General features: G+C 36.7%; 1 protein-coding gene across 2 annotated transcripts in view; it reads right to left on the reverse strand.

The window, feature by feature from the left end:
- The window catches only part of LOC124719985 (zinc finger protein OZF-like), a 161316-nt gene that overhangs the window by 122717 nt on the left and 19300 nt on the right, over positions 1-19299 (reverse strand). Inside the window, exon 1 of one of the 2 annotated variants that reach the window (XM_047245211.1) lies at positions 16817-17151. The exons of the other annotated variant lie outside the window; for it this stretch is intronic. The gene's annotated coding sequence lies outside the window, so the exon portion shown is untranslated. Of the gene's footprint in view, positions 1-16816; positions 17152-19299 lie in introns of those variants that run through there. 2 annotated transcript variants of the gene reach the window in all.

Here is a 19299-nt window from a genome sequence, read left to right on the forward strand (position 1 = left end):
AGGCTCGTCGAACTATGTAAGCAGAATAACCTGAAGATAATGTCAACATCTCTAAGAAAATGTCCAAGAAAACAAAAGACATGGAGATCTCCTATACAACAAATTGGCGAGTTTCAAATAGATCATGTGGCGATTTCATACCCAGTACAAAAAGAAATTTACGACGTCCAAGTACGCAGAGGAGCAAACATTGATTCAGACCATTACCTAACTAGAATTAAAATCAAGTTTACAGCACGAAGAAGTCATCAGAAGAAAACAGAAATACAGAAATATGACACCAAGAAGATTAAAGAATCTAAAGTAAAAGAAGAATGGGAGAAGGAAAAGGCAAACACATGGGAAGAATTTCATTCTAAAATCACGCGAATAGCTAAGGAAACTATTCCCTTGAAAAAGATATTCAAACACCCTTGGTGGGATTCAGACTGTGAAAATGCATTGGAAAGGAGAAAAAAGGCATTTCAAGGATATAACAGTAAAAAATCACAAGAAAGTCTACATTTATTTAACGAGGTTAGAAAACAGGTTTCAAAATCCATTAGGCAAGCAAAAAGGAAGTACACAAAGGCACAACTGGATGCCATAGAAGAAAATTTCCAAAACTATAATACAAGAGACTTCTACAGAACTTTCGCAGATAAAATACGAGGATATATCCCTCAAAATTTATGTTTCAGAAAACCTGATGGTAAATTAGCCCTAACAAACCAGGAAAACTGTCAAGTATTGGCTCAATATTTTTCTAACCTACTAAATTGCCCAGAACCTAGTTTAAGGTTTCCCAAAGAAATCAGTGCCAACGCTCAACCGGATTCATTACCACCAACACAGGAAGAAATCAAATGTCACATTAAAAACTTAAAAAATAATAGAACATCTGGCAAAGATGGCATTGTTGCAGAGCTATTAAAAAACCTAGGACCAAAGACGTTGCAAGAGCTCACAAAAATAATAACAAAAATATGGGAAACAGAAAAATTACCAGAGGATTGGAAATGTGCCCTTATTCACCCGCTACATAAAAAAGGAGACAGAACAAATGTCAATAACTACAGGGGAATCTCACTTTTACAAGTCACCTACAAAATTCTCTCAACATGCCTGCTGAAAAGAACACAAGAGCAGCTGGAACGCCAAATTGGTGATTATCAAGCAGGCTTCCGCCCCGGTCGCTCATGCATAGAACAAATATTTAATTTAAAGACAATATTAAAACACAAAGCAATTAGAAATGCCCCCATAATTTGTACATTTGTAGATTTTAAGAAAGCCTATGACTCAATTGACCGGCAATCTTTGTTTAACATTTTAGAGGAACTTGGACTTGACTCCAAAACACTAAGGCTTATCAAAGAATCACTGACAGACACTGTATCTAAAGTTAAATTCAGGGGAGAAATCTCTGAACCTTTTCTCATAAAAACTGGAGTACGTCAAGGTGACGGGCTATCTCCACTTCTGTTTAATATAGTCCTGGATAAAGTCATTAAGGAATGGGAAAAAGAATTAAAAAATCAATCCTACTGGAAACCAATCCATCTTGGTAGAACCAAAGACAACGTGGAGATATCTTGTTTAGCATTCGCGGACGACTTGGCCATACTTGCAGATGATGAAGAAATCGCCACCAAACAAATAGAGATCCTTAAGGAATGCGCGGATAAAGTAGGTTTACAAATTTCGTTTCAAAAGACAGAATTTTTCTGTACGAAATTCCATATACACAGTTTGAACACAAAATATGGAAAAATAAATAGAGTAAAACATTTTAAATACCTAGGTGAAATTTTGGAGCCAACCGGAGGAGAGAAAGTTGCACAGAAGATCAGACAACAGAAAATGAAGAGAGCATATGGTATGACACATGAAATATACAATAAAAAATGCATCTCCTCGAACACAAAAATCAGACACTACTGCGCAGTAATTAAGCCAGCAGCACTATATGCTAGTGAAACGCTCACACTCCACACAAAATGTGATTTAGAAAAAATACTAAAAGAAGAACGCAAAATTATGAGAAAGATTTTAGGTCCAAAATTAACAGAAGAAGGATACCGGATACAATCAAGAAGAACCACAGAAACTATATCAAACCTGGCAGCAGACATAAGAAGGCGAAGATTAAAATTTTATGGACATGTCACTAGACTTCCCCCCACACGACTCACCAACAGAATTCTCACTTACATAGAAAAAGTCAAATCAACAACACCATGGATTAGCCAAGTAAAATTAGATTTACAAAAAGCAAATATTGAACTTAAAGATGTCAAAGATAGAAAAACTTTTAGAAATAAGGTGGAAAAGTGGATTGTATTGTCGGAGAAGGAAGCACTAAAGAGACCAGGAACAAAATGGACAGAAGAAAGAAAAAGAAAAGTGTGTGTGTGTGTGTGTGTGTGTGTGTGTGTGTGTGTGTGTGTATATATATATATATATATATATATATATATATATATATATATATATATATATAAAAAAAAATCTCAAACGAAAGCCCTGGCAGGTCGATAGACACACAAACGTACACACAAAATTCCAGCTTTCGCAACAAACTGTTGCCTCATCAGGAAAGATCGAATTAAAGGAATACATCGAAAATTCAAAGGTGGACTGCTAGATTTGTTACCGGTAGGTCTGAACGACACACAAGTATTACAGAGATGCTTCAGAAACAAATGCAAATACCTGGAGGAAAGGCTACGTTCTTTTCGATGAGCACTATTGAGAATATTTAGAGAACCACCATTTGGGCCTGACTGCAGAACGATTCTAGTGCCACCGATGTACACTTCACGTAAGGACCACAAAGATAAGACTGGAGAGACTAGGGCTAGTATGGAGGCATGCTGACAGCCACTTTTCCCTCGTCCTGTTTGCAAGTGGAACGGAAAAGGAAACGACTGCAAGTGGTGCAGGGTACATATGGTGGCTTGCGGAGTACGTACATAGATGTAGATGTAGCTAGTTACAACATATTGCAGACCTGGTTTGTGAGATAACTTACTTGAATTCTCTGCTGATTTCACAAATGTAGAAGTCTGAACTAGATCTATACTTGAGTATTGCTCATCAGTGTGGGATCTGTACCAGGTCGGGTTGACAGAGGAGATAGAGAACATCCAAAGAAGAGCGCCGCGTTTCGTCACAGGGTTATTTGGTAACCGTGATAGCGTTACGGAGATGTTTAGCAAACTCGAGTGGCAGACTCTGCAAGAGAGGTGCTCTGCATCTCGGTGTAGCTTGCTGTCCAGGTTTCGAGAGGGTGCGTTTTTGGATGAGGTATCGAATATATTGCTTCCCCCTACTTATACCTCCCGACGAGATGACGAATGTAAAATTAAGAGAGATTTGAGTGCGCACGAAGGCTTTCAGACAGTCGTTCTTCCCGCGAACCATACCCGACTGGAACAGGAAAGGGAGGTAATGACAGTGGCACATAAAGTGCCCTCCACCACATACCGTTGGATGGCTTGCGGAGTATAAATGTAGATAAATAGATAATATTCCATCAGAATTTCTAAAATCATTGGTGGAAGTGGCAACAAAATGACTATTCACGTTGGTGTGTAGAATATATGAGTCTGGCGACATACCATCTGACTTTCGGTAAAGCATCATCCACACAATTCCATAGACGGCAAGAGCTGACAAGTGCGAGAATTATCGCACAATCAGCTTAACAGCTCACGCATCGAAGCTGCTTACTATTATAATATACAGAGGAATGAAAAAGAAAATTGAGAATGCGCTAGGTGACGATCAGTTTGGCTTTAGGAAAAGTAAAGGGACGAGAGAGGCAATTCTGACGTTACGGCTAATAATGGAAGCAAGGCTAAAGAAAAATCAAGACACTTTCATAGGATTTGTCGACCTGGAAAAAGTGTTCGACAATATAAAATGGTGCAAGCTGTTCGAGATTCTGAAAAAAGTAGGGATAAGCTATAGGGAGAGACAGGTCATATACAATATGTACAACAACCAAGAGGGAATAATAAGAGTGGACGATCAAGAACGAAGTGCTCGTATTAAGAAGGGTGTAAGACAAGGCTGTAGCCTTTCGCCCCTACTCCTCAATCTGTACATCGAGGAAGCAATGATGGAAATAAAAGAAAGGTTCAGGAGTGGAATTAAAATACAAGTTGAAAGGATATCAATGATACGATTCGCCGATGACATTGCTATCCTGAGTGAAAGTGAAGAAGAATTAAATGATCTGCTGAACGGAATGAACAGTCTAAAAGGCATTTCTGGCCAAGAGAAGTCTACTAATATCAAATACCGGCCTTAATTTGAGGAAGAAATTTCTGGGGATGTACGTCTGGAGTACAGCATTGTATGGCAGTGAAACATGGACTGTGGAAAAACCGGAACAGAAGAGAATCGAAGCATTTGAGATGTGGTGCTATAGACGAATGTTGAAAATTAGCTGGACTGATAAGGTAAGGAATGAGGAGATTCTACGCAGAATCGGAGAGGAAAGGAACATGTGGAAAACACTGATAAGGAGAAGGGACAGGATGATAGGACATCTGCTAAGACATGAGGGAATGAGTTCCATGGTACTAGAGAGAGCTGTAGAGGGCAAAAACTGTAGAGGAAGACAGAGACTGGAATACGTCAAGCAAATAATTGAGGACGTAGGTTGCAAGTGCTACTCTGAGATGGAGATGTTAGCACAGGAAAGGAATTCATGGCGGGCCGCATCAAACCAGTCAGTAGACTGATGAAAAAAAAAAAAAAAATGTAGGTGATGTGTGGACAGCTTCCACCAACTAATCCAATCAAGTCTGACACGAGTACACAGATTGAGCCACGTTTAAATATTCTTGCTTTTAAACACGTTTAAATATACTTGCTTTTAAAAAAATACTAGAGTAATTTAAGTATTACAGTCAATGTACAAGAATGCAATTTGTTTCATCAAAAGGACAACATTCCAATTAACAGCAATTAATTAATACACAGATACAAATGCGACGATAACTTAAGAGATAATCTGCCCTAAAAAAATTAGAGTTCATGTTTGTAATTTGTGACTAAAATGGAATATTTTTGTGTGTATATGAGTCACATTCTGTTTAATTTTCATTCTGGCATTTTTGTAGTGCTTTTCATGTCTGTACATCTCTGCCCCATCCACATCAGCAACAATCCAATTCAATCAGAGTATTCTAAACACAATTTGCACATGAAGAGAACCAGTAGAGTGTGTCTCCAAATACTATTTTTACCCGCTGAATCATACTGAAAATTAACCTTCAGTGTCATCTTAAATTCTACAAATGATAACTGAACTCACATGACACTTTGTAATTATTTATTTATTTATTTATTTACACGTCAAGTTCCGTAGGACCAAATTGACTAAGGTCTTGGAACATGTCAGTACATGAAATTACAACATAAAAGTAATAACAGATAAAAATAAAATTTTTATAAATACGAAAAAAGTCAATCCGTAAGTTTAAGTAAACACAATCAACAAAACAACAAGAACCAGCTTAATTTTTCAAGGAACTCCCCGACAGAATAGGAGTGACCCACGAGGAAACTCTTCGATTTCAATTTGAAAGCGGGTGGATTACTGCTAATATTTTCGAATTCGAGCGGTAGCTTATTGAAAATGGATGCAGCAGGATACTGCACACCTTTCTGCACAAGAGTTAAGGAAGTCCGATCCAAATGCAGGTTTGATTTCTGCCAAGTATTAACTGAATGAAACCCAAATGCTACCAAACTGGTACTCCAGTATTTTCATGCACAGGGGATATGTTAATTAAGCTTTGATCCTTATGTAGGCTAATTTTTGACACAGCAAAAATAAATAAATAAATAAATAAACACAATAAATTCTTGCAGATGAAGAATGGTCAGAGTAACTGATAGATAGCTACGGCATATGTCTAACATTACTGAAACTTTTCAGGTAGAAATATCAGCTGAGAAGATGTGCATGTGCAACTGACTGGCACCTTTTGGACTGTGAGACAGGTTGAACGATTGATACGGCAGACCCACGTGTCAGGAGATACTGAACGTGTACAGAGAGTGCCAAGAATGGTAAAAGGTTTGCTTGACTCATGGGAATGAAACACAGAAATGTTGAAAATGGGAATTTGGCACACTTTGCTAGACATATGCTACCTACCCTATGAAAGCCAACTTACAGTAGGCACACAGGCTTTTAAACAGTCAACATGTAAGTGGAACAGGAAGAGACCGTAATACGTTTTAGAGTATCCTTGCTACGCACTTCACAGTGGTTTGTAGAGTATATATGTGCATAAAAAGTGGAAATGTGTGCACTCACATTATAATGCAACAGAAGGTGTAGTGTCCATCAATATTTTTAAGTAAATTATGCAATTTATGCTCAATTAATTTATCACTGTTGTAATAACTATAATCCTTGTCAAATGTGATGTTAAACTGCTGCTGCAAGTGTGTCCCCAAATCTTGTTTTATACTTTTCAATTTTATCATTGTTCCTGCGGTCGTGCTCCTGCATGGATGTGCTAGCAAGTAGTACACAATTTTTGGCTGGCCCCCTAATCGTGCACACTGTCATATATTTGGACAGCGGTGAATGACGTTGAATAAACCACAGTAATTCATAACCCACGATATATATTATATCTCAATGGTGGGTTTTTTTTTTTTTTTTTTTTTTTTTTTTTTTTTTTTTTTTTTTTTTTTTTTTTTTTTGGCACACCATATCTCCTGCATTTCTTAGTCAAACTTAATGATTGAGACATTACTTTCAGGCTTTCATTCACCACTAATAATGAAAAATGCAGAGTTATTTTAAAATTACTGTTTTCATTACAAAACTTTATTCTAAACTCCTGTTTATACAGCTAATGTAGAAGGTGCTACCCATTAATAATCTGTTTAAGTAACAGACACGGCAGCTGTCAGTTGTTTAGATTATTTACGCAACTGTAGTCTGTCACACGATTTCGATCATACACACTGATGTGAAGCATTTAGAGGGTGCCGTCATTCACAATCTAGTTTTGCTATTACGCACAACAGCAGATAGAGTTGTTTACTTTCTATAAGCAAGCACTGTGTACTGCACAAATTACTGAATTACATCAACATACCTAATCAAAGGCAAGTAACATTTACTTTTATAACTTGATTTATTTAACTTTTAATTTGTCATTACTTTACAACACTTGCAATGTTATGTTACACTCTCCTAACCTCAATACCATTAATCTACATATTTATTTTTATAGCTTAAATCTTCATTATTATGTCCCAAAACTGATTGTTTGACAGTTAATGAATAAGTCATTTCCAATTTGTTACATGGAGAGAGAATGGTTTACCTCAATTCTGGTGCTGTCCAACTTGTAGAAATAGATAACGTTCAATTGTACCCCGTAGAATTTTTGAACTCTATAAACCCATCCGGTTTACCACCTCACCAATTGCTTTTAAATAAAAATGCTATTATTATGTTAATTTGAAATCTTAATGCTAATCTACTATTAATTAATGTTGTACAATTAGTGCTAACTCATTTAGTCGAGTACATCAAGTGGAAATGTGTGTACTCAAATTATAATGCAACAGAAGGTGTAGTGTCCATCACTATTTTGATGTAAATTATATAATTTCTGCTCAATTAATTTATCACTATTGCAACAACTATAATCCTTGTCAAATGTGACGTTAAACTGCTGCTGTAAATATGCCCCTAACATGTCTCTAATAAAACTGTGCTCAACACCGCATTAACCTCACACCTTCCAATACAATCATTCCATTGCAAATGATAAGACAACAATTCCCAATATAAGTAGTAATAAAGCATAAGGTCAGTTATACACGGCTTTTTCACAAGTTCACACACTCTGTGATATTTATGTTTGTGCTAAAGACACATGCAGCCAAAAAGTAAAGGACAATCACATTATAATTGTTAACATTCTTTTCAAAGAAATTTTGTAAAATAATGAAGCTTAAAAATAAAATTAATCTGACAGAGACAATCTTTGGTTTTTATATACTTCACAATTAAACATGTCGTACATAATGATGTCTATTTTTTACAGTGAGAGTAATATTTGTTACAGGTAGTCAAAGTACATCTTTTACTAATAAATATCTGTGTTTACTCATTTCTCCAATACTAATTTACCTATCAGTGACTGATCAGGATAGAGTGCTAATTATTTGCACAAGCAATCAAATTCTCTGCTGAGGCTTTACAAGAGTAAACATGGCATCCTACACCACTGATGTGTCAGCAGAATAAGCCACAGGCTGGAACTGCAGTGCAGTCTTGAAGTCCACACAACTTCAGTGAGAGTTCACAGCCATACGAAGATTCCTGCACAAAGATATGTGACTTGTGATTATGTGAATACAAAACACAAGCATAATTTAATATCCAAAGACACTCTGAACAAATAAATCTTATAATAAGTTATATTCAAATGTTAAAAAACCGTATGAATGTATAAGCCAAATAAGTTGTTCAAGAGAGTAATGGTGTATTTGGCTTATACTTTTATATAGTTTTTAAAAGTTGAATATAATTTATTATAACATTTATTTGTTCAGAGCCTCTTTGTGTATTACATTATGTTTGTTTATTGTTTTGATATAGTCAAAATACGTCACATATCTTTGTACAGCTGTGAACTCTCACTGAAGTTGTGTGTGGACTATCTGTTTGGTATTAACTTATCTGCAGATGACCTAAGAAGCCAAAAGCCGGTTCATAATAAAACTATTAAATAAATATTATTGTGGAACATTAATACTGTGTATTCCAGTTTTTCATATGTCATATGTCTGTTCTTCCAAGAACTGACAGAATATTCTGTAAACATTAATAATTATTATTTCATTGGGTGCCACAAATGTACTGCAAGATGCTGACTGATTACCATAACTCTGTAGCCTTATCGGTGATAGTGGGGATGTAGATGCAGACGTCAACAGGAGAATTGGGGACGCTTCTGCCGTCTTCCACCAAGTGCAACATATGTGGCAAATAGACACTAAGTACAAGTTGCATTCAAGTTAAAACAGCACTTTTTTTTTCGAGGGGGGGGGGGGGGGCTGGAAACAGAAAATTAGAAAATTGCAGATTGTTTTAAAGTACATATACACTCACGTGCATGGCACCAGAATAGATGAGACACGAAAGCGATTTTCCAGTGGTCAAACCAGACTCCTAAACAAGCATACACAGCAGCAACAGAAATGTGGTGTCAATGTTGTTGAAAGTTTGTATGGCTACAAGGCGATTACATGGAGAAGTATCACAAGTTTCACAGTTTTCATGTGATTTGTTTGTGCGGAAAGAAAGAAAAAATCAGAGGTGTTATAACTTGTATGCCGACAAAGCTTGGGCTCTTCTCCATCACCCTGCTGATGACCTAAAACACATGTGAGACATGGAAAATGCCAGTACAGCCAGGACACAAGCTCAATATCTTTCACTGATGATGCTACAGGCAAATTTTAAATATTGGTCATTTTGACCCGGTTTCAAATGATGAAATGCTGAGGAGTGGTTACGTAGCCTGCTCAAAATAATTTGCTGGAAAAAGATAGAACCTTGTGAGGCGTATTCTATGCACAAAAGATGGAAGAATCTCCAAACTGCTTTGCAAACTGACGGATTGATACAAAAGTAGAGGAAGGCCTTGTAACACTTGGAAACAAACTTCTGCAAACTCTTCAATGCACAAGCATAAACTGGGGACAAAATGGTTCAAATGGCTCTGAGCACTATGGGACTTAACATCTGAGGTCATCAGTCCCCTAAACTGGGGACAGCTGAAAACCTGGTAGCTAGCCGAGTTCACTGGAGAAAACTTGTTGCTGCATACACTATTTAGCACTGAGGGAGCTAAGTCAAGTCTAAACTCCCAGCACATACTGAAATTACATTTGCTTTACATTTCTGAAAGTGTAACAAAGTACAAGAATAAAATTTTTCCTTAACCTATTCAGTTAGTCGGTACACACGTGTACTTAGAGCGTTCACTTTGTATAATAAATAAACGGTTTTTATCAACTCGAGACCTGTGTGACATGGTCGTGTAGGTTATGTACTTTCAGACAGTACTGCTAATTCTCACCACGCTCCGCTTTCAGTGCCACTCCCAATGTTCTGAAGGATGGTAGAATGGCTGCCACAACATGTGCTCTGAAGGTATTTTGAAATAACGTGTAATTCTACACCTCTGATACACTTTATTTGTAGTAGTTAATGTGTGTAAAGAGTCATATGTTTTTACTAGAATTATTTCTTATGTTGATTACAGCAGATGTCGAAATTCAAAGTACACATATGTGTTCATCAGGTTACATCCTCAAGACTTTTTCTATATTTCCTATACAGTGTAAACAGCAAGGTTGTTTTTTCCCCACTTTCTGTCACGAAAACGTCACAATTATGCAATGCTTTAATCCTTTGGCTATGTGTAATGTCGGGAAAGAGACTGGTATATCACCAACAATTAATTTATGTTATTGTTTTCTGTTATCAACAACAAAGAAATATTTTCAATGCTGGAAGAGAATGATTTCAGTCCATTAATGTGTTACGGAAGTGAGCCACAAAGTACTCAAAACTCTATAGGTCTGAAATACCAAAAAAAGGGTAAGTTATATTGTTTAACCATTTTACTAATTTAGCTGTTCTTAATTGCTGGATTATGTTCAAAACATTTTATACAATGGAAGGAGCACCAAAATGCAACAGACTGTCCCTAAAAAAATTTTAGAATGAATCTGCCTAATAAGCTGATAAGTCTTCAGACATGAGAAGTTCTTCACAGTTCTCCAGAAAAATGTATGTGATGAATGGGAGAGCTCTGGGGATCTGATGATAGTACATCCAGGAGAAGATTTGTTGCCCGCAGCCAAGAAACCCAAGTCAATATGACCAGGTTAATCACCTTCGCCAATATGTATAGGTGAAGAACACCCCTAAATGTCACTATGAAGTGTGCTAACTATGTGCAAGAAATGGTAATATATATTTGTGTGTACTTAGAAACAACTGCTTTTTATAATTCCATGAACAGAATTCTTAATATCTGTTATAAAATTTTTCTTCCACTGGTTAAGACCTGAAGTGCACGTGGGTATGTTAAATATTTTAGAAAATATAAAAAAATTAAGCAATGTAATTTAAAATGTAACAACAATAAAATATGATGAAAACATTTTCCTGTACTTCTTTTATCAGCAGGACTGAAGAGTTTAAAGCGATCATGTAGGCTGTCATCATGTAGTCATATTTTTCAAAGAGAAAGTGAACCATAACTGTAAAACTGACACGCTTCACATTATAGCAAGACACCACCATTATGATACGTGAAACATGCAAACAAACTAAACCAAACAGATACGCACCACATCTGGCATCCCTCTCACTGGCTACAGACTCAGCTGCACTGAGAAATTACACCTGAATCTGAGTGTCTGCATTCTTTTGTCCACAGTCTGTTTCATAGCTTTATATATGTATGACCACTGTTTAACAATCTCACATGTGGCGTGATTGAGGTACTGAACTTTATATAGGCCTCACTTCTACAACATTAAAATGATATGACACAATTAATCATTTCCCCTATATTGTTACTCTGTTGAATGGCAGCCATCTCATAATGGCTGAACTCCACAATGCATGGCGCATCCCAAACTGCCATGACACCAGAGCACAAATGGTTCACAGCATACAGCCAAAAACTAATAATATGCAGTTTCAGACAATCATTAAAAACCTCATTACTGCAGCCATGACACCCAATATACTGAGACCACTTTTAATATCATGAAAAAAGACAAACTCCATATGGGGACTTTTTATGTTTATTCTGATCACCTTAGTTACAAATCGTTTAATTACTGTCACAACAGATTGTCACCCTGCCAACACACAGTGATTTGCAGGTATCAGATATGCATCTGAAGGTGAACTGTAACAGATGTTGAAACTGATACAGTAATCTGAGTAGCTACTTGTCTTCCTTTAATAAATGAACGGGAATATTGAGGGAACTCCATATGTCCATATTTTGACAAAATGGAGTTATCTATGATTTTGTACTTTAAATATATAGGCATGTCATGATCCAGAGAAAACCTATATGTTCTGTGTTGTTGCGCAACCATTGTACCAGTTAAATCAAAGGGAAGCCTCCACATGTACAAAAGATATGGTCTTTTTCCAAAGTTCTAAACAGAGAGAATAATCAATATGTACCTGTAAATGCATGACCTAAGGCGATTTCTACCATTCCTACCAAAAGAAGAAATCATCCAAAACTTCTATATGGACATATACAATTGGCCAACATGTGTCACAGAACGAACAAGTGTTGAGTATAATTCCAAAGAGAATGGAACATAAACATATTTTGGTTGGTTTTTGTCCACATTAGCAATAAATTATGAGTTAACTAATGACTTACACTTATTCTTTACAAAATATTGAGTAAGTCCACATGTTTAATACATAAATTTTAGCTTAACATCGGGAAAACGTACCATGATTGTCTAAAGTGCACTGATGTTCTTCTCTATACATTAATTTTAAAGAAAACAGAAGGAAACCAGAATTTCAACATAATTCTAAGAACTGCAATGTTTTTTATCATCTGCTGGAAAGTTTGGTGTTTCAGAGATGCAGCGTTCCGCAATATTCCCATTCAAATAAAATACTGGATGATTATAACTGAAGTGCAGTATGGAAACAAAACAAAATTTAATGAAATTTTTCTGACTAGATGGTGCTGTAAGCACCATAATGTAAATGGGTGCAACCACAGATGATAGATGAATCCCAATGTGATGCTCAAGGTCGGAGTAGCACATTAAACCAACCGTACTGTGCAATATGCAAGAGCATACAAGTTTCACTTTCAACACTTGTGGCACTGTAGTTTAGGTAAGCCCATCCACCACGACAAAGTCATACTACATCGGATTGGAAAAATTAGATTTTATTCATTGTCCTGGGGCCAAAAAGCAACGACGACATCACTTTTTAATTCTCCTGAGGCAAAAGCTTCATAAAAAATCAACAATGGCATCAGTTTTTAATCCTCTCGAGGCTAAAAACAGAGTAAAATGCAATGATGCCATCAGTTCTTAATTATCTCCAGGTCAAAAACTGCATAAAATGAAACAATTAATTTGGTTACTAATCGTCCTCAGAACAAAAACAGCACAAGTAGTCAACAATGAAATCTGTTTCTAACTGTCGAGAGACTGGTGCAAGACATAGTCAATACGCTATCCACAGTTTTCTTGCACAAGTTGAAATCCAAAACCCCCAGCAAGTTCCACAGCAAATAGGAGTGTCTCAAGGATCTTGTGCAGAATATGTGGTGCAAAGTGTGCCTTCATTTCAGCACTGCACATGGCCCTAAGATAAATAATATCATCTGGCACCATGCAGTTACTTTTGCTGAATGAACGGGTACAGGTTGATGTGCAACCGGATTTTCTGTTGCTCATATTCTGCATATTGTGATGCCTTTGGAGATGGAAATGAGCTTTGTCTGACCCCATTATGTTCCATGGCCATTCATTGTCTACTTTCATGCAAGCAAGAAATTCTAGAGCAAATGTTTGCCTTACTGGCAGGTCAACATGAAGCAGTTCCTGAACACAGTTAATTTTCTGTGAATAGCAACGTAGTATGCTTTGTAGAATTTTGTGCACCATGCTCACAGGCATTTCCAAAGTACAGGCAACTCCACATGCACCGCATGTTAGTGCACCCCCTTTCTACCCCTCCTGCAAAGCTGAGGCCACATTTGTACTAACTTGCATGGCAAAAGAACCCCTGTATTTAAATTTTCTCTCGACTCTTGGCAGACATCAGATCAATGTAGTTTTCTTACAGCCTTGAGTGTACGGAACTACTGCACAACCACATAGCTACTGGCACACCGTCACTGTTCTTGTAAAAGAGCTTTACAATAATGCAAGATCCCGCTCTAGACAGTCATGCTGAGCACCTCGGATTCAACAGCTATGTTCCCTTCATCTATCATTTCACATATTCTGCTGCTTAAAGCACCATCTAGTGTTAATCTTCCCCTCCCCAATAATGTTTCCCACTTCTTCAAAAGAAAATACGATGTCATTCAGAGAAATGGTTCTCTCTTTATAGTGGTTTTTTTTTATTTTTATTTTTTTTTTTTTATTTTTTTTTTTTTTTATGGAGATAAACAATCAGATAATTAATGAAACTCTATATACAAAGTTCCAGGGTCATTGGGTACACAAACAGTTAAGCCCAAGAAGATCAGTGTGATCTACTATGTTTTAATGTACCCATACTTCACATATGGAATTGAAGTATGGCAAAAGTAAGAATTTATAACACTGTAACCAACATATATTTGTAAAGCTGTTACATTAATTTTAAAATAAAAACAGTACAATAGTTTAAATAAAGATGTACATATTTATAATATTACATGGGGCTCTGATTATCAACTGGAAAGGCATAACACTGAAGATCCAGACAAGAGCCCCTATTATATGAAGGTCACACTTCAAGCCATGCACCTCACAGTGGTTTGCCGAGTCTAGATGTAGAAAGCTCATGTAGAATCTGCTTTAAAATGTCTCCGCAGGAATTTCTTAGCAATCAGTGTTGTTATAATGTTACAGAATTCCATTCTTAGTAGTCAAAATGCTTAGAATACTTCCAATTCTAACAATAGTATTTGTAAGTACCACTAATGTAGCGTTCTTTATTGTTTGTAATTGTCCCCAAAAATCCTGTATAGGCCTATGCAAAACAAGTAAAGCTAAGCTGAGAAAGCTTTGCACCGAGACACATTTTTCAAATAACGCTATTGTCATATTTTTCACATTTCCAATCTATAATGTCCTATGGTATAACCTTCTGGGGAAAGCCACAGGAACTGAGAAAGTTATCAAACTTCAGAAGTAGTGAAATTACCCCTGATATACAGGGTTAATAAAAGATTAGTATTTTATGTTTGTTGAAATAATCAGCAACTAGTTGTAGCAAAGGAATTTTACTTCCTGTACCTGTTTCAGGCACCTAGTGACATCATCAGAAAGTTAAATTTGTCACAGCTTTGCCACAATTTCTGCACATCTTTGGTTTCATTATACCAGTTTTTTTACAGGTGCTATGAACAACAGCAATACGCAACATACATCTTAATTTTGACACTAGCACATAAGGCGATAATTAAAACCTTCTGAAGAAAGATGTTAGATGCCTGAAACCGGTAGAGGAAATAAAATTTCCTTTGCAAAACTGGTTGCTGATTATTTCAGCAATAAGTTACTAAAAATACATCCAGCACAGTATTTTGTTGAGTCTTTCTGGGTATTTAGACTTGGAATTCTTTCATACACACTGTGACAATCACACGGTGACACAGGATGGATAAAAAATTTCCGACAAGACTCTAGAACTCTCACAGAAGTACACAATGCAGTTACTGAGACAGGAATATAAGTATCCAATACACTTCGTCTCAAGGTAAAAGAGGAAATTGATAATGTACAGGTATTCAGAAGAAAGCTATAAACATTCTTCACAGGCCAAACTTTTTGCAAAAATAAATGACACTGCATCTATTTTTAGTGCACCCCACAACATACCAGAGACAGCTCCTCACCCCGATAGAGCGATGCCAAGTGTACAGCGTGCTCCCTTACCCACTCCATTGTTAAACTGTTTACAAAACAACATAATACTTGCAGACGAAATCACAACTTTGAACATACACTTCACACAGCGCAGCGTTCAAATGCTGTACCTGGCCAGAAATATTGTTTCCACGTTTGCAGCAGCAGAACGAAGGAAATCATGTAGCAGTAAAAAAACAGGTAGAATAGCACTAGGCTCGGATAGTAAAACAGATGAAAGTGTAAAAATGTCTTTAATATTTGGCAAGTAAACTTAGGACATGATGAAAAGACACAAACATACTTTCCTTTATTGGTCCAATCAAGGTAAATGTGTGTGCAGTTACTCATTATCTTGCAGACTTTGAGCCTTCACATAATTTTATGTCAGTAAATGCAGGTTGTTAATAATATATGGAGGCAACTGAATTTCGAAAATTGACCATACATCTAAATCTGACCTAAAAAAAATTATGTCATATCACTTAGCAGTCTTCGACATGTCCTAGTACGCTCCTTGTAAACCGTCTGACCATACTTTACATTCATCGACGTATTCCAGTACGCTCATTGTACATCTGATCTAAAGGACCATATAAAAAATCCATATGTAGACACTTTCTCGTGGCAGCAAGCATAAACAAACGAAAACTTAAACAGCAACAGGGCGGGTCACACACACACACACACACACACACACACGGCCATCGCGGATCTTTTTGTGGTCGTGTTCGAACCTCCTGTCGCCTCTTCACTCACTTCAAAACAGGTAACAACAAGCGACACACAACCCACAACATTATTTTAGTAATGATTATTCGAAATTGTTCGTTGACGTTGCAAGAGCAGCAAAGTTGGTAGTACACGCCCGACCTAGCAAACAGAATGCTAAATACCGCCCTCGCCCTTATAAACTACATTTTTCTTTATTTTCTGACAGCCATAACCAATGGGGACAGCATTAACATAGGTAACAACTTAATGAAGCTACATAGAGGAAATTTTAACCGGAGAATATACGCATTTCTATAATTACTGGACAGTTTCTGTTACGACATGGAAAATTAGTGTCAATCCGGTGAAAGAAACACTGCAATGAAGTCGACATTTAAACCAACTTATTAACTAAAGCACGTACCTAAAGAAGGTAACAGCTGATTTTCTGCTTCCTTTTATGGATCTGTAGGCAACACAGGTCACCATATTTACACAATTTATGTCTTTATTTCGATGAATTATTCTCATGCCACTCTCGATATTTTCGACATTTTAATACGGCGGAGCGGAGTACTGAAGTCGCTGGCTTCTCGCTTATGGCGTCAGAAATTCCTTATCTTGGACAATAGATACGTCGTCCACAGATTCTAACCGACGCCACCTGTACGGGGCGTTGAACTAACCTCACTTGTGGGTGGCTACTGGCTAGACAGTAGACAGTACTGCAGTGACTTGTCAGTTGTCACGCTGCCGGTGCTGCCTTGCATCTGCAGCTGCTGCAAAATGCAAACTAAAGAACCCAGTAACTAAAAATACCGTAAAACGCTAAGCTGCCACGCAGAATATTATCGCGTGAGTCTTGGCGATCCAATTGCAGCGTCAAGCAGTCAAAACTCAACGTTCAATGCCGCGACGACATTTCTTATTACACATTGTCCACCAGTTGCATGAATTCAAATCATTTATTTATATGATATCGTTTTCAAGGCTCGTACTCGTGATTTCATTACAAGGAGTGGTTAATACAATAAGGAGCTTAAGTATTTGCCTGATATCGTGCCAATGATGTTGCTAATCGACTACATGTTGAGAAAATGTTTCACGGAACTACGGCACTCTAGAAAAAAAATAACATAAGTGCTGTGAAAATGAAGTGGAATCCATCTCAGAACTACAGTTGTGTTTAGTGAAATAGTGTAACTCGCACACGTGAAAATTTACTCATCGTACTATTGTCAGACAGCAGCAAACCTTAATAGCCTATAGTGATTAAGATGTAGATTTTCTAACGGATTCTGATAGGAAAAGTGATCTGGAAACCCTATTTGGGCCCTACAGTGTCATTTCAGTAACACGGTTGGATAAAGACAGTAGGGCCCTAATTGATAATGTTTTCTTTGGTGAAGATCAAAGCAAGAAAATGACTTATTTGCCAAGTAACTAATGTGCTCTCTGATCATGATTCACAGTTAGGATAAATAATACAGTGCTTTACAGTGTGAATACTCCTTAGGGGAAATCAATTAGAATAGTTGGCTCCAGAACGAATGTTTTTAAGAATAGTTTACAAGTAATGACCTGGGATGAAATTTATGATGAACCAAATGCTTTCATAAAATTTAGTATGTTGCATGACAAATTTATGTCATTATTTGAAAAGGACATTAGTCATGGATTACGGGAGGGATTAAAGTATCTTGAGAAGGAAAAGGTAAATGTATTTCCTGGCAAGAACAAGTAGATATTCTGCAGCAATTTCACGCTACAAAAACTCAAAACTACAAAAAATAATAGCTGATCTGGTTTTGTTAGTGTTCCCAATAGAGCACAAAAGATTTGTTTCCATATGATGAGCCTGGTCTTATCTGAAATACGTAATGTATCCCTAACTCAAGGCATTTTTTCCATAGAGCCACAGTCGTATAAAACTTTATGAAAGGTATAACCATCATTTGCCTGTACAACAGGTTTTGGTCCATTATCAAGTGTTACAACTGCAACACATTAAAGTGCAATAAAAGTACAAATAGCAGAAAAATAGCAGAGCAAACAGTTAAATCAATGTATGGGCTGCATGTTTTGTTCTCCTACTTGCGTATTATAAATCATCAGAACTACTTTAGTAGAACCCAAGTCATCATCAAAACATGTATCTTTGGTTATATAAACCAATTTTGTCGAAGTAAATGGGAGGACATTTGTGTATTATGCTAATTCACTGGCAGTTAGCATATTACACAAATGTTCTTGCATTTACAACATTGGTTTATATAACCAAAGATACATGTTTTAATAACTTGGGTTCTACTCAAGTAGTTCTGATGATTTGTAATACATAAGTAGGAGAGCAAATCGTGCAGCCCATACATTGATTTAACTGTTGGCCCTGATATTTTTCTGATACTTTGTCTGATACTTGTATTTTCATTGTGCTTTAATCTGTTGCAGTTGTAACACTTGATAATGGCCTAAGGCCGAAATTTAGATTGTGAAATAAAACCTATTGTACAGTCAATATTTAAAAAAGTGGTAATAGAAATGTAAATAACTAGCCTACAGATGTGTTTCACTGCTGACATCATTTTCCAAAATTTTTGAGAAGGTGATGCATTCTAGAATAGTATCACACCTTAGCAACCATAATATCCTTAGTAAATCACAGTTTGGGTTTCAGAAGAGTTTCTGTGCTGAGAATGCTATGTACTTGTTCTCTCACCAAATTTTACAAGCATTAAATAATAAAATAGTGCCAGTTGGTATTTTCTGTGACCTACCTAAGGAATCTGACTGTGTGAATCACAGTATTGTCCTAGATAAATTGAAGTTTTAGGGGACTGATGGTATAGCCAACCATTGAAAAATGTCATATCTAGCCAAAAGAATGCAGAAAATTGTATTTCAGAA

The sequence above is a fragment of the Schistocerca piceifrons genome, chromosome 11 (genome assembly GCF_021461385.2).
Source record: "Schistocerca piceifrons isolate TAMUIC-IGC-003096 chromosome 11, iqSchPice1.1, whole genome shotgun sequence".
NCBI lineage: Eukaryota > Metazoa > Arthropoda > Insecta > Orthoptera > Acrididae > Schistocerca > Schistocerca piceifrons.